This window comes from Mauremys reevesii, unplaced genomic scaffold (genome assembly GCF_016161935.1).
Source record: "Mauremys reevesii isolate NIE-2019 unplaced genomic scaffold, ASM1616193v1 Contig13, whole genome shotgun sequence".
NCBI lineage: Eukaryota > Metazoa > Chordata > Testudines > Geoemydidae > Mauremys > Mauremys reevesii.
Genome location: NW_024100749.1, coordinates 900,616 through 915,524, shown reverse-complemented (window position 1 = coordinate 915,524; position 14,909 = coordinate 900,616). Strand labels below are relative to the sequence as shown.

Here is a 14,909-nt window from a genome sequence, read left to right as displayed (position 1 = left end):
CCTAGAGGCCCTTGATCATACCTTTGGGAGCGGAGAGGGACCTGGAGACAGTTTCTGTAAGTTCCTTAATTCCTGACAGCAAAGGGACGAGAAGATTTCAGCCTATATACAGAGGCTGGAGAGACTGCTTCAGAGAGCTGTTATGAGGGGAGCAGTGACTGCTGGGCAGATGGATCGGACCAGACTGGCTCAAGTTGTAAGAGGGACTCAGTATCAGAACCCTATTCTACTTCATCTCCGGCTAAGAGAATGGCAGAAACATCCCCCAAGTTACTCCCAGCTGATAAAGGAGGTCAGGGAAGAGGAAGAAAGGCAGGCTGCCAGCGAGTGTTGGGAAGCCCAAACATTGGATCCAGCCAGCACAACACCACTGCAAAGGCCAATGTACTGATGGTGAGAACCACAGAGGAACTTGCCCAACAAATGCAGGTCTTGTCAGAACAGATAGTTGAGCTGCAAAGCACCATTGACTGAGCTAAGACTTCCAGGAATAAGGAGCCTCAGACTGTGGTGATGGAGAGGTCAGCATTTAGAACCACCGTCCCACCCAGGCGAAGGGGGAAAGGACAATTCTTCTGCTACTGATGTGGTCAGGATGGACACAGTTCTGCCAAGTGCCATAATGAAGAAAACCCCTCCTTAGTGTATGGAAAGCTGAGGATCAATTGGGAGAGATCCGGGAGGGTCTGGGGATGGGGACCACCAAGATCTGCAGGATTTGAAGATCCCCCCAGAAAAGACCATCCAGCTGGGATCCCCGCAGGACTGATAGGGCCTCGAGCAGAGGTCACGGTGAGGATGGAAGGGGCGGAGTGTAAAGCCATGCTTGACACTGGATCTCAAGTGACTATTATATTTCAGTCATTCTACCAACAGATGCTTAGGCACCTGCCTATACAGCCACTGACTGGCATTGGTCTGTGTGGCCTCAGCATGGATTAATACCCCTGCTAAGGGTATGTCATAGTGCACCTGGAATTCCCAGGGGAGGTTGCTGGGGTAAGGGAAGAGGTAGACACAGCTGCCTTAATATGCCCTGACCCTAAAGGGACCTCTGATGTGTCTGTGCTGATAGGGACCAACTCCAGTCTCTTCAAGGTGCTCGCGGAGTACTGCAGACGACGGGCTGGGGACCAGCACCTGAGTACCCTGATGATCCATACGGTTTGTGCTGAAGCCTATAGGAAGATTGAGAGTGCTAAAAAGGAGACATCTGAGCTACCGACTGGGGCACTGAAGTACGTGGGCACAACCCCCTTAGTAGTGCCTGCAAGGACGGAGCAAGAACTGCTTGTCGTGAGTACCAGGCTGAAAGTCAGTAAAGGGGCAATAGCAATGATAGAGCAGCCGGTTGAAGGAGAGCTCCCAGAAGGAGTGCTGGTCCCCAGTGGTGTCATAACCCTACCTGCTGAAGCCCAGGAAAAGGTGACTATACTGATTGCTACTGAAACAAGTCGTGATGTTGTTGTGAAGCAAGGACAAAAGATAGCAGACCTCTTCGAGCCTGAATCAATTGTAAAACCCCAGTGCGAGACTCAAGTTCTGACAATAGACCCAGCAAAGTTTGACTTTGGAGATTCACCATTGTCTGAGGAGTGGAAAGATCGCCTGAGGAGGAAACTTTGTGAGAGATCCAAGGTGTTCGCACTGCATGAGTGGGATGTGGGATGTGCAAAAGGAGTAGAGCACAACCTCAGACTACACGACTCTCGACCTTTCAGGGAGAGATCTAGGAGGATTGCCACCAGGTGGGACTTTTGAGCGATAAGACAGACGAGTTGCCAGCTGGCTTTGTCTCTCTTGGGGATCCTGTGGATCGCTGCTCTCCTCTTCTTCTTGGGGGCGAGGAGACAGGAGGTGGCAGGACCCGAAGGGCAGACGCCAAAGGTAACGAGCACCCGCTTCTCTTTGGGGACTGGTGGCTGCAGTCCAGCCTGGATCAGTTCGAGGGGGCTTTGCAAGAGCAGTGTGGTGTGTCCCGCTGTCCCGCAGGCTAGAGCCCCTGCAAGTGCCCGCGGGGAATTTATAAGGGGAGAGGGTTGCACTCAGAGGCTTGCTATGTGAAAGGGGTCACCAGTACAATAGCTTGAGAATCACTGTCCTAGTTCAACTGAGGGCTGCTACACAGCACCTGGCAGGTGTGATTCCCAGCCTGGGTGGACGTACACATGCTGACTCTGCTGGAGCTGGCACACTACCAATAGCAGCGAGGTTGCAGCAGCCAGGGAGCGGCTTGGGCTAGCCGCTGGGGTACAATCCAGTCTGACCCTTGTCTGAACACGTACTGTGTAGACAGACCCTGAGTTTAAGCTTTTGTGTTTGTTAGTTTGTTTCCTTCCTCCCTTTTCCATTCATTCCCTTTCTGCGTCTTTACAAACCGCTGCTCCCATTCCTTACTTATGTAATTCCTGCTTCCTTCTTTTCTCATCTTGCTCCTCCTCCCAGCCTCTCTGTTCTCTTCTGCACCTTGCAGCTGATATGAGGTGGGACAGGCACCTCCCATTATCAGCAAAACCATTTCTGATGCAGAACAGACAGAAGCTCAGAGATCCCAGCAGTCATGGACACAGTGACTCCTGTACTGGAATTCCAAGAGGAAATGAAATGTCTCATCTGCCTGGAATATTTGATGGACCCAGTGACTATAGACTGTGGGCACAACTTCTGCCGAGGCTGAATCACTCAGTACTGTGAGACATTGAAAAAGGGGGACTATGACCTTTTGTGCTGCCCCAGCTGCAGAGCCCGAATCCGGAAAGGGGCTCTCCGGAATAACTATCAACTAGCAAATATAGTGGAAAAAATCAAACAACTGCATTTCAAACCAGGAAAAGAGAATCTGTGTGAGTTGCATGGCAAAGCCCTGGATCTGTTCTGTGCAGAGGACGGGGAAGCCGTGTGTGTGGTTTGTGAGAGATCCCCCCAGCACAGATCTCACACGGTGCTGCTCATGGAGGACGCTGCCCAGAAATACAAGGTAGGACACACTCAGGGTCTCCGAGAGCCACAGAGTCACCTCGGTTCCCAGATTTTCTCCCCTGATTTCTGGTTCCCCCTAAATCTCTGCCCTGCAGGCTCCTTCCTCTGGCTGCTGCCAGGCAGGAATGGAAGGAACGAGCTGCTCCCCTGACAGCCCAGGCCCTGCCAGCAGGGCATCCCCATTAATCATGGACACAGCCGCCCTCGCTCCGCTGCACGGAAAACACGGGCACAAGAACAGAGGGAGCCAAGGCAGGCTGGGCAGTGGGGAGCCACAGACCCTCCACCTGCCCAGGATGGTTGGGGGCCGAGAGCAGCCCCCTGCCCGGGTCCCCACCCCACAGGCTTCCCGCCTAGGACAGGTGAAGGGTCTGCAGCTCCCCACAACTCCCTGCATGTCTCGTATCCTGACCCAGCTCCAGCTTCCAGCCTGGCCGGGGGTGGGGGGTTGATTTGGGGGCTGAAGAGCTGCAGCCAGGCCATGGTAAGAGCCATGTGGGCACCGATGGGGAGCTGCAGACCCTCTACTTGCTGGGAGGCAGGGACATGGGCTGGGGGCTGCTCTCTCCCCCCGGTCCGATCCTGGGCATACAGAGGGACTTGGGCTCCCCAGCTCAGCTCTAGCTTTCGGCTTGGCTGGGGAGAGGGCCTATGGGGAAGAGACGGAGCAGGGCAGGGCCAGGGAGAGGGCAGGGCCTCGTGGCACCTCCACTTTTAAAATAAACAATAGCCCTTTGACAGAGGCCCTATGACTCTTTCAAAAAATCTGATTTCTACCCATGGCCAAGGTTGAACTCAGTGTCTGTGTATTACTCAGGTTCAATGGCTGCAAAATTGTCCTTTGAACCTCTCAACTTCATGAGTCATTGCTAACTAGCTTTCAACCCCCTAAGCTTCTCTCTCTCTCCACATGCTCAGTGTAGTTCTTTGGTGTTTGACCCTTAGCAAACAGCAAAACAAAACTCCCAGTTGTGCTGCAGGTGGGGCATATTTCTGAGCTCAGGAAGGCGAACTTTACCCTGTTACGCTGCGCAGAGAAAGCCATGGCTGCAGACAACCCCATGGAAAGTCTCCAGGAGGAAGCGATGTGTCCCCTCTGTCTGGAGTATTTCACAGAACCTGTCACTCTGGAGTGTGGGCACAATTTCTGCTGACCCTGCATCAGCCAGTGCTGGGAGGGATCTGATACAGATGTTTCCTGCCCTTAGCAGAAGCAGATTAAAATTTATTGCGGCCCTGGCCACAAAGAACATTTGGGCCCCTCACACCCTGGTGGCCAGGAGGCGCCAGAACAGGGGAGGGCAGGAATAGCCCCCACTCCCCCACACGCATTTGAACATGGGTGTAGTCAGAGCCAACATGTAGCTGTGGCTAGTGAGGGGCACAAATAAAAGACTCTGAGGGGGGTCCCTGCCCCCCCCCCCCCCATTTCTCGGGATACCTCTGGTGGCAGCACCTGGCACCGGCGCTCTCAGTCCAGGGAGGGAGGAAGCATAAAGACGTCTGGCTGTATTATCATAGCACCTGGGAGCCTCGGTCATGGACCAGGACTCCATTGTGCTAGGCCCTGGCTGGCTGAGCTCCTCCTCCCGCCACATGGGGCTGCTTCGCCTTTCCTGCTGCTGGCGTCCCACCCATCCCCTCTGCCTATGCCCCCGAGTCACCTCAGTGGATGGTCTGCGCAAAGCAGGCAGCAGCACTGGGGCTCCAGCAGGAGGGAAAGCAAAGCAGTCCCACCCCATGTGGTGTGGGAGGAGCTCAGCCAGCTGCCCTGCTGCTTCGTCCCTCCCTCCCGTGGGCTGCAGGGCTGCTCATCCTTGCCAGAACCATCCCGAGAAATCTGCATGACTCCACCACACGTCTCCTCTTTAGCCTCAGGTAGGCACAGAGAGGCGCCAGCCGTGTACCCTGGGAGGTGGGGACACCGGCTGGGGGATGCTCTAAGGCCCCTGGCCCTCCACACAGGGCAATGGAGAATCCGGGGCTCCCCACAGCAGCCTGGACTCCCTGGGCAGCTCTTACCTCATCCCAGCTCCTGCTTTTGGCCTGGCCAGGGGGCACCAGCAGGGCCTTGGGGGGAAGAGGAGGGGCAGGAGGTGGGGCCACAGATCTGGTGCTGGTGGCCCCCCTCCCCTTCTAAACAGGTTCCGGTGCTTCTGGGGCCATCAAATTGGCCAGAGCCCAGTGGGCCCATGTCTTAATCTGCCACTGGCCCTCAGTAATGAGAAACTGCAACAGAGAAACCTCAGACCAAATGGGCAGCTGGTGAAAGACATAGAAACATCTGGGTTTAGAGGCAGCAAAGGGATCAGGAGGGCAGAGGGTGTGCAGGGAACACCAGGAGCATCTGAAACTGTTCTGTGAAGAATACCAAACTTCTACCCATCTGGTTTGCCATCTGTCCCGGGCTCACAGAGCTCACCCGGTGATTCCCATGGAGGAGACTGCCTAGGAGGACAAAGTAAGGAATTGCTGTTAAGTGGAATCACTTTAGATTTTGGATATCTTATTAAGCTATTAATTGGAGTAATAACTTTGGATTTTAATTACAGATTAATCTCGTAGCAAGTTGCCTATCATGGCTATTGGTGTAACTGCATCTCTGAGCTCTGTAAAGCCTCCATTGTATGAAACAGATTATAAAAAGTAAATTATGCAGCATGAAGACTTTAAAGATGTACGATGTGAGAAACCTTTTTCTGAGAAGCTGAATTCTTTTCCAAACCATTTCTCACTTCAGGTCATTTGAGCCTGAGGGTCTGCAGGGAATCCAGTGTAACTGCATTATTCAGCTGGGTAAAGCCTTCATTGTATGACAGACACTATAACAAGTAAATGATACGGTGGTGGAGCAAACAAGGCAAAAAACCCTGGAGAATTTAAGATGTCTGATGTGAGAGAATTTTTTTCTGGGAAGCTGGTTCCTCTTCAAACCCAGCTCCCACTGGTGACAGAAGGGAACTGTCTACAGAACAGAAGCTGTTAAATGATCAGTGATGTTTAATCACATGAGTTGGAGGCCTGTCTACATGAGAGTGCTCCCTTCAGAGTGGAGCGAAGGAAGTTACAATCAGTTGTTGTTAGTGATTTGTAACTTGGTTTTTATTAGTAGTATTTTCACCTCAGTAGCCACAACAGTCCCCGAGTGAGATCTGACTGTGATTGTGCAGGGCCCTGTCCAAAACACACTGTGGGACAATCCCTGCCCTCAGCAGGTGACAGTCTAAATAAACAAGACAAACAAAGGTGGGAGGGGAAACAGATGCACTGAGAGGGACAGTGATTTGCCCAGTGTTACAGGTCAGCAATAAGCTGGGGAATGGACCCCAGGTCCCTGAGGGCCTAGTCGAGGGCCCAAATTGCTAGGCCAGGCTGCTTCCCTGGTAGCAGTGCTGAAGTGCAGCAGTTAAAGGGAGAGACACCTTGATAAAGGCCCCAGGTCTAGCAGGAAAGGAGGTTTCCCACTGGGATTCTGAACTCCTGTGCTGCTCCATGAGGGGTTAAACTCAGATGCTGGCCTGCACTAGAGGAGTTCACTGCTAAACACTGTGTGGGACGCTGAGAACCTTGAGTTCACACCCAAAAGGGCTCCATACAACACAGGTCCATGCCAAATACCCCAAGGATTAGCCTTGTTTGCAGCAAAACTAACCCCTTGGCATTGCTGATTGATGTCAGTCTGAGCTTTTCCAGCCAAAGTGTTTCCGTTAATCCCACCAGGCAGCCTTTTCAAAATGTCCAGAATGCACTGCTTCTGGGATCTTTACTAAGGAGCAGGATTGTAAGGTACCTTTCCAGAAAGGCATTTCTACTGAAAGTGTTCAGGACAGCACGAGGGCAAACCGCAGACATTCTTACCACAAATCAGCCTGTGTAATGGGATTTGCCCTAATGTTCAGACCAGTTCTGTCCAACCAGAACAATCCCCAGGGCTCCAGGGCTCAAATTCAATTGGGGGTTGGGCTGCTTGCAGAATCCCAGACCATATTTCAAGCCCTGGTGGTTTCTGGGATTTGTATCACTTTGTTAGTTTAATCTTCTCAAAAGTAAATGTATTGATTCACCACCATGTGACCCCAGTTTCCAGTTCTATGCTGTGCTACTGATTAATAAATGCCAACCAAGCTTGGATAATTGAGGTATCTAATTACTAAAAAGACTGAACCAAAACTGCTAACAAGCCTGGATCTGACACAGGTTTCATTTTCCTTGGTGGCCCTGAGGTCATAAACCGATTAGAACCAATGTCACCTTGGGTGTGGGTGGCAAAGCATCCCCCTACACACACCCTCAACCCTCAAAATAAAAACTCTGAATCATTTCTGTTTCTACAGGGAAAAATCCAGGCCCATTTGAAGACTCTGAGGGAAGAGAGAGAAAAGCTGCTGGGATTTAAAGAGACTGGAGAGGAGAAATGCCAGGAGTATCTGGTAGGTGCCTGTTGTTAGTCACCTGCAAAGACTTGCAGTGGCAGGTTTGTTTGGCCTTGGTAAACATGAGTGTTGGTATGCTTCGCCATGATCCTAGATTTTCTGTTAGATTCATGTGCAGAATCTCAGCTTTCATTTCAGTGAATGAGTTAATTTCTAGCCCTTGTGGCTTTCATAGGGTGATCAGACAGCAAATGTGAAAAATCGGGACGGGGTCGGGGGTAATAGGAGCCTATATAAGAAAAAGGCCCAGAAATCGGGACTGTCCCTATAAAATCAGGACATCTGGTCACCCTAGGCTTTTGTTTCTTGCATTGTTGAATTACTTGATTCTTTTCCCCCCTTGAACGTCTGTCAGTGTAATGCTGCCTCCTGATCTCCATTCTCAGGGGCCATTGATAACACAATGTCCTACCCACATCAGATATGGAAACATCCCTTTTCAGAGACACTGGGAAGAAATGCCAAAGGTGAGAGAGAAACTTCTCCCAAGTAACCACCGGGTAGAGTCAAATGTCAGAAAGCTTAGGGTTCGCAAGATGTTCTCCCTCCTGCACACGAGTACATGAAAGGACCCCACATTGCTGCCATGTCCCTGACCAGCACTTCCCCTGTTGCTTTACAGAATCAGATAAAAAAGGAGAAGCAGAAAATTGTGTCTGAATTTCAGCAACTGTGGCAGTTCCTGGAGGAACAAGAGCGACTCCTGCTGGCCCAGCTGGAAAAGCTGGACAAGGAGATTTTGAAGATACAGAATGAAAATGTCACCAAACTCTGGGAGGAGATTTCCTATCTCAATGAGCTGATCAGTGAGCTGGAGGGGAAGTATCAGAAGCCAGCGGGTGAATTCCTGCAGGTGAGACTCTGTTTGAAATCCTCCCAGTCCCAAGACAGGGACAGGACAGCTCCTAAAACAGGGGCACTGGGCTCCATCAGTCAGAGATCTCTGTGTAACTTGGCGAGTGCATTGCTGACATGTGAATGACCATTGTTCTTTGCAGAGTTACAGACTGCCTTAAACATACAGTTAAGGGTTAATTCCTCTTTGACCTGTAAAGGGTTAAGAAGCTCACATAACCTACCTGACCAAAAGGACCAATAAGGGAACAAGATACTTTCAAATCTGGGAGGGAGGAAAGTCTTTGCCTGGTGTGTGTGTGTGTTTTTTTGCTGGACACAGATCAAGGCAGCAAGCGATCCAGCTCCTATAGAGTTAGTGAGTATTTTGCAAGGAAATGTGTTAATTTACTTTTATTCTGGCTTGTGTTTTCCCTTGAGTGAGAGGGAGGGTATTCTTGGTTTTCTTTTTGTAACTTTAAAGTTTTGCCCAGAGGGAAAATCTCTGTGTTTTAAATCTGATTGCCTGTAAACTTATCTTTCATTCTACTCTTACAGAGGAACTGTTTTCACTTTTTTTTTCTTTAATTAAAATTATTCTTTTAAAAAACTGATTGATTTTTTCATTGTTTTAAGATCCAAGGATTTGGGTCTATGTTCACCTGTACCATTTGGTGAGGATATATTCTCAAGCCTGCTCAGTAAAAGGGGTGTAGGGGCTTGGGGGATTATTCTCAAGCCTGCCCAGTAAAAGGGGTGTAGGGGCTTGGGAGATATTTGGGGAAGGCAGAGCTCCAAGTGGCTCTCCCTAAATGTTTGTTTAAATCACTTGATGGTGGCAGTGTTACCTAATCCGAAGTGCAAGGAAGATTTGTGCCTTGGGGAGTTTTTAACCATAAAAATAAGCTTAGGGGGTCTTTCACGTGGGTCACCACATCTGTGCCCTAAAGTTCAAAGTGAGGAGGGAACCCTGACACAGACATAGAAATATTAGAGATGGAAAAGTCCCATTAGCTCAGGGAATCCATGGCCCTGGGCTGGACATGGCTTCTGTTCCCCATACTTGCTAAATACTTTCCCTGGAAAGTTAAGTGTCTGTCAGATGAGACTGAAGTTCTCTCTGTGTCTCTGTCTCTCTCTCCTCTAGGACATCAGAAGCACCTTGAGCAGGTATGTGGCTCTCTCTCAGTACACCTCACACTTCACAATGCTGGGAAGGAGCTTGGAGAAGAAGTTAGCACCACATCTCCCCAGGGCTCTAAAGCAAAATGTGTGGGGAAAGTCACATTTTGATCAACTTCATCCTGAGGTTCTCACACTTCTACAGAAGACTCTGGAATTATCCATTCAGCAGGAAAGACTGACCTGTATTATATTCTAGAGATGTCATGTCCCTGGGGGACTGGCTGCCTCAGGATTGTGGGGATGGAATATTGGCCTTTCACTGCTGGGGCCCTGGTTACCCTTCAGCCCAAGGCAGCAGTGGTCAAGAGGACTGTTTGGAGACCTGTGTGGAATAACCTGGGGAGGGGGGAGTTGGTGTCTCTCTAATTCCTAGTGAGCAGATTTCTACAAAACTTCACATGGGAACGTCCTGTCCATCAGAGCATGGAGGACAAGCAATGAATTGGCCATGGAGACTCAATTCCCCGTTTATCACCAGATCTGGTCTCTTCAGGCCAGATTAAAGAATATTAATGGGACCTTTGGGGGGAAGGTTGCACAGCCATGGCCTGTGTCGCACCTGCTCTGAGGCTGGGAGAAGTCGAGGAATTCCAACATCAGGCCCATTAGAGCAGCGACTCACTAGTAAGAACATATAACGTGTTACTAAATGAAATATAATCACATGAGTTTTTTTCTCTCCAGGTGTGAGAAGGGGAAGTTCCAGCAACCAGAGGAGATTTCTCCTGAACTGGAAAAAAGACTCAGTGATTTCTCTCAGAAAACTGTTACTGTAATGGAGACTCTGAGGAAGTTCAAAGGTACTGAGAAGGTATCTGGGGGGGGGGTGGGGGGAATTGGGATGAGCCTCTGAGACCGTGGGAAGAGAATTACTCTGGTCAATTGGTTCATAATTAGATTATGCATCTTTCCGTGTGTTGGGTGAGAATGCCACACACTTGGGATCCAAGTCACTCAGGTTAATTAATTCAGACATTTATTTGTACCTAAAGCATCCCTTGAGGTTACAATTACTGTTAGACTAAGAACCGACAGACATACAGAAAGAAGTACTGTCACATTGTCTTCTCCTGGGGCATAGGCAGGACATGGGGAATTTCTCCTATGACACTCCAATTCCCCCGTACAGTGCCTGACGTGTCATACACACTCAAATTATATGTGTATTAGTTCTTTTCCAATCACCTTTGAATGTTATGAATATTAAGTATCTGATATAATTCCTACAATACACATGCATAAACATTTTAATTGTCAGGGCTTTAGCTGTCCAAGCTATTTTCATGTTAGAATTCTCTTTTCTGTTTTGTTTATTATCACTGATTATGCAGAGGTCATTTTGACCCTTTTCTCCGCATAGGGGGTTTTGGACTTTGCTAACTGCTCCTTGACAGGAGAATATGGGTGTCTGTTCTCTTTAAGCCTAATTTTGGCCACCTGTGTTTCTCTTGACCAACCAGAGAACTGTTCCAGAAATCTGTAGCATCCACAGCTGCAGGGGGAGTCAGTGGGAGGGAAGGGGTGGACAAGGGACAGATGGATATGGGCAGTGTAAAGCTGGGCCTCTGACACTCTGCACACTGGCCAAGACACACAGGAGCCATTATCATAGGGATGTAGCTCTTGCTGGGTTCAGAACTTCCTCTGCCTGTGCCAAGGTCTGCACCAGCCCCTGCAGCCACTGAACAGCAGAGTCACAAATGACCCCTCCCCTCTCTCCTTTTGCCGGTACAAGGGTGAACCAGGCCCATGGAGCCAACCTTCCCCCTGCCTCAATGCTCACATGGATAAAATGATTTTATTATTATTCCTATTTCTGCCTATGGATGACGAGGGCCCATCATGCTGCTCTCTGTAGAAATGCTGAGTAAACAGATGCAACAGCTCACAATTAGAGCCGGGATTTTGCAAACATTCAACATCCTGTTAGTGTCAAAGTGGGTAAATTTAATTTTATGCCAAAATCTTTGCATGACCTGGGTCTAGGTTACGACAAAAGGCAGTAAGTGAATGAGACAAACCAACTGGTGTCTGAAGGGTGGGAGGGGATAAGGAGGGGAAAAGTAAAGCTCCCTTACAGATTGTGTGTCCTGGGATGGTTGTGAGGCTGCAAGGATGCTAGTTCCATTGCTAGGAGGTGCCTGAATGAGAAAGTAAAGAGAAGGACTCAGACTATATTTTATATGACTGTGTCTCTGGGCTTCTCAGTCTGCTTCTCTGTCATGATGAAAACACAGGGCTGTGCATTCAGAGTGGGGATGCTGCTATATATATATTGTGATACAGCATGGCCAGAGGGCAGCAGGATAGTGTTAGCAGGGAGCCTTATTCCCTGCAAAGGGTGGAAGGTTTGCTATAGATTAACTAGAGCACCTGAAGCCAATTAGAGCACCTGAAGCCAATTAGAGTCACAGCCGTGAGTCACATGATATAACCCCCGCTTCAGGTCAGACAGTGTGGGTTGTTAGAGCAGGAAGGTTTGGCTGGAGCAGAGAACAGTTTGAAGAGAAGCAGAGGAAAGTTTGGAGAAGTGCTGCAATGGGTTAAGAAGCCCAAAACCTTAGGTAAGGGGCACCTGGCTTGTGCAGAGGGAGGGCAGGAAGCCCCCCACAAGCTGAAGGGCAGGAGAGGGAAGTAGCCCAGGGGAAGGAACCACCAGTTCAAGTGGTTCACCACTATCCTCAGGCCCCTGGGCTGGGACCTGGAGTAGAGGGCGGGCCCAAGTCCCTCCCTCTCCACTCCCCTCCTCAAAGACACTAGTGGGGCAATTAATATTCTGATTCAGGGGCAAGAAATGGTGCCCTGAACCCCCCCCTTAAGAAGAGAAAGCGCGAGACCCATCATAATAGTGCCAGCAATTTGCCACAATATGAAATCTTGTCTCTTTTCTCCCTCCCTTCTCCAGACACTCTGCCATCTACAGTGAAGAAAAAAACATGGGAATCCCTAGAATCTTTCAGACATGGTGAGTTTGCAGGTAGAGATTATCTTTAAATTATGAGGAAATGCCAGTGAAAACATCTTCATGAGATTTCATCCAAATTTACCAACCAAATCGACACGACCATGACCCACTCAGCCCTAAAAATAAACCCATTGAACAATGAGGCGGTCTCAAACTCAAGTCACACAAACACTCCTGAGACTATCCTTAGTACTGAGTTCATGCCCAGGCTGATGAACAGAAACACTCACTAAGCAGCACCCGAATGAGCTCTCTGCCCTGAGGTCTGACACGTCCCTCTGCTTTACCCCCGTGCAGGAGGTCGCCCCATTGCTCTTCTCCAACATCCTGCCTTTCCTGTGGGCAGGGCTGGGCTATCCCACTGGAGCTGCTCACTGCTTCCTGGATTGGGGAGATGCTCTCCCTGTGATGCTGCCAGCTCCTCCCTTCTCTCTGGGATGGGGATGGGGCTACCCTGCCCAATGCCACCTCCTACTCTCTGGTCTTAATTGGCTTTTCCCCAGTGCTGCACCTTCCTTTCTGTTCCCTGGCTTGGGAGTGGAGGCTGCATTTAACAGAGGGAGGTTACCTCAGCTCTGGGATTTAAAGCTGGTACCTGCCTCCTCTGCTTCTTTCTCACTAAAACATCTGATACCTTCCTGGCTGTGTCTCTGATGCTGGGAATGGAGCAGCCCAAGCAGGGGGAGCTGAAGCCTCTGCAAGGAAATGAAAAAACAATGAAGTGGCTCCCATTACACAATTAGAGGAACTGCAGTGATGTGTCTGCACAGTGTCATGCCTAGGATAGAGGCAGCTCCCTGGGATCCAGGACTGTCCCAGCCAGAACACGGCTGCTGGGGAGTGTGAGAAATGGTCCCAGCCTCCCCCAGGGCTAAGCTCTGCCCCTAAAAATCTGATTCTCTCTCCCCGCAGCGTATGTGACTCTGGATCCAGACACGGCTCATCCCAAACTCATCCTGTCTGAGAATTGGAAAAGTGTGAGATGGGGAGACACGTGGCAGCAACTGCCCAAGAACCCTGAGAGATTTGACTCTGATCCCTGTGTGCTGGGCTGTGAGGGATTCACCTTGGGGAGACATTGCTGGGAGGTGGAGTGGGGGCTGGGCGATTCTGGGCTGTGGGAGTGGCCAGAGAGTCTGTAAGGAGGAAGGGAGGGATCAGCCGTAGCCCTGAGGGGGGGATCTGGGCTGTGGAGCGATGGGGGGATCAGTTCCGGGCTCTCACCTCCCCTGTGACCCCCCTGCCCCTGAGCCGGGTCCCCAGCAGGATCCGGGTTTGTCTGGAGTGTGATTGGGGGCAGGTGACATTTATCGATGCTGGTGACGAGGCCCCGATCTTCACTTTCCCACTGGGCTCGGTCCCTGGGGAGAGAATCCGACCCTGGCTCTGGGTGTGGTGGGGATCTTGGCTCAACCTGTGTTTCTGAGACAGGGCAGAGAATATCTCACTGGAGACCCTGAGATCAACCTCTGTAGCCTCACACACCCTTGTCTCTATGACCTCTCCCTGTGGACTTTCAGTCATGCCGTCTCTATGACCCTGAAGTTTGCTTCCGGTCTCAACTCGGTGCAGCCTCTGGACTGTCAAACCACAGAGAGCATTGAGGGAGAGAGGCAGAGAAGCCAATCTCATCACTGCCCCAGGCATTGTACAACCTGTTTGCCATTTTCTTCTCTGAGCCAGGAGGACTCTGGGGATCCTGGGTCAGATAGTGCCACAGAATCTGCCACTGGCTCTGGGTGTGGTTGGGATACCGGGTTAGACTATGTCTCTGAGACATGGAGGGTGGGGAATATCCCACTCTGGACCATGAAATCAGCCTCTCTAGCCTCAGATAATCTGTGCAGCAGTGTGTGTGTGGGGGGGGGAGTCAGTTCCAGGCTTTCACCTCCTCTCTGACGCCCTTCCCCTGTGCTGGGACCCCAGCAAGATCCAGGTTTGTTTGGACTCTGAACTGGGGCAGGTGACATTTATCGATGCTGGTGGGACACCAGCAATCAAAATGTGTGATGAATGTTTGCAGGAACACCTGCAGTTTGCTGCATGCCAGACCACATGCTACAGATTATAACGGTTTAGCTATGGTCTCAATTAAAGCATTGAAATAACTGGGGGAAAAAAAAAGACCTGCAACCACAAAATCACCCCTGTCTATTACTTGAGTTTCAGGAGTAATTGCTATTGTACTCACACTGTGTTCCTGTTTGTGTCACAGCCAGGAGTCAGCGTTGTATGGCCCTGGGCACAGGGCTAAGAAGATGGGGGCTGGCTCCTGCTCTGCCTCTGCTGCTCTGTAGATGAAACTCCCCCCATGGCCTGGAGAGCCACAGCAACCCCCTCACCCCCCAACAATAAAGCCCTTGGTGCTGTGAAGGAGGCTGTACAGAGTGACCGGCCTGGGCTGCTGCTGCCCTGAGGACCATGGCAGGGTTCTCCCTCCAGTGACCCAAGTGCTGCAGAGGGGCTGCAGCCAGCACTCCTGCCCAGAGTGACTGTGGGAGTTGGGGGGCTGG

At 50.5% G+C, this 14,909-nt stretch overlaps 1 pseudogene; it reads left to right on the top strand.

Moving 5' to 3' along the window:
• The first annotated feature begins 2,560 nt into the window (after nucleotides 1-2,560).
• Nucleotides 2,561-14,539, top strand: LOC120392952 (annotated as a pseudogene).
• The last annotated feature ends 370 nt before the right edge of the window (nucleotides 14,540-14,909 follow it).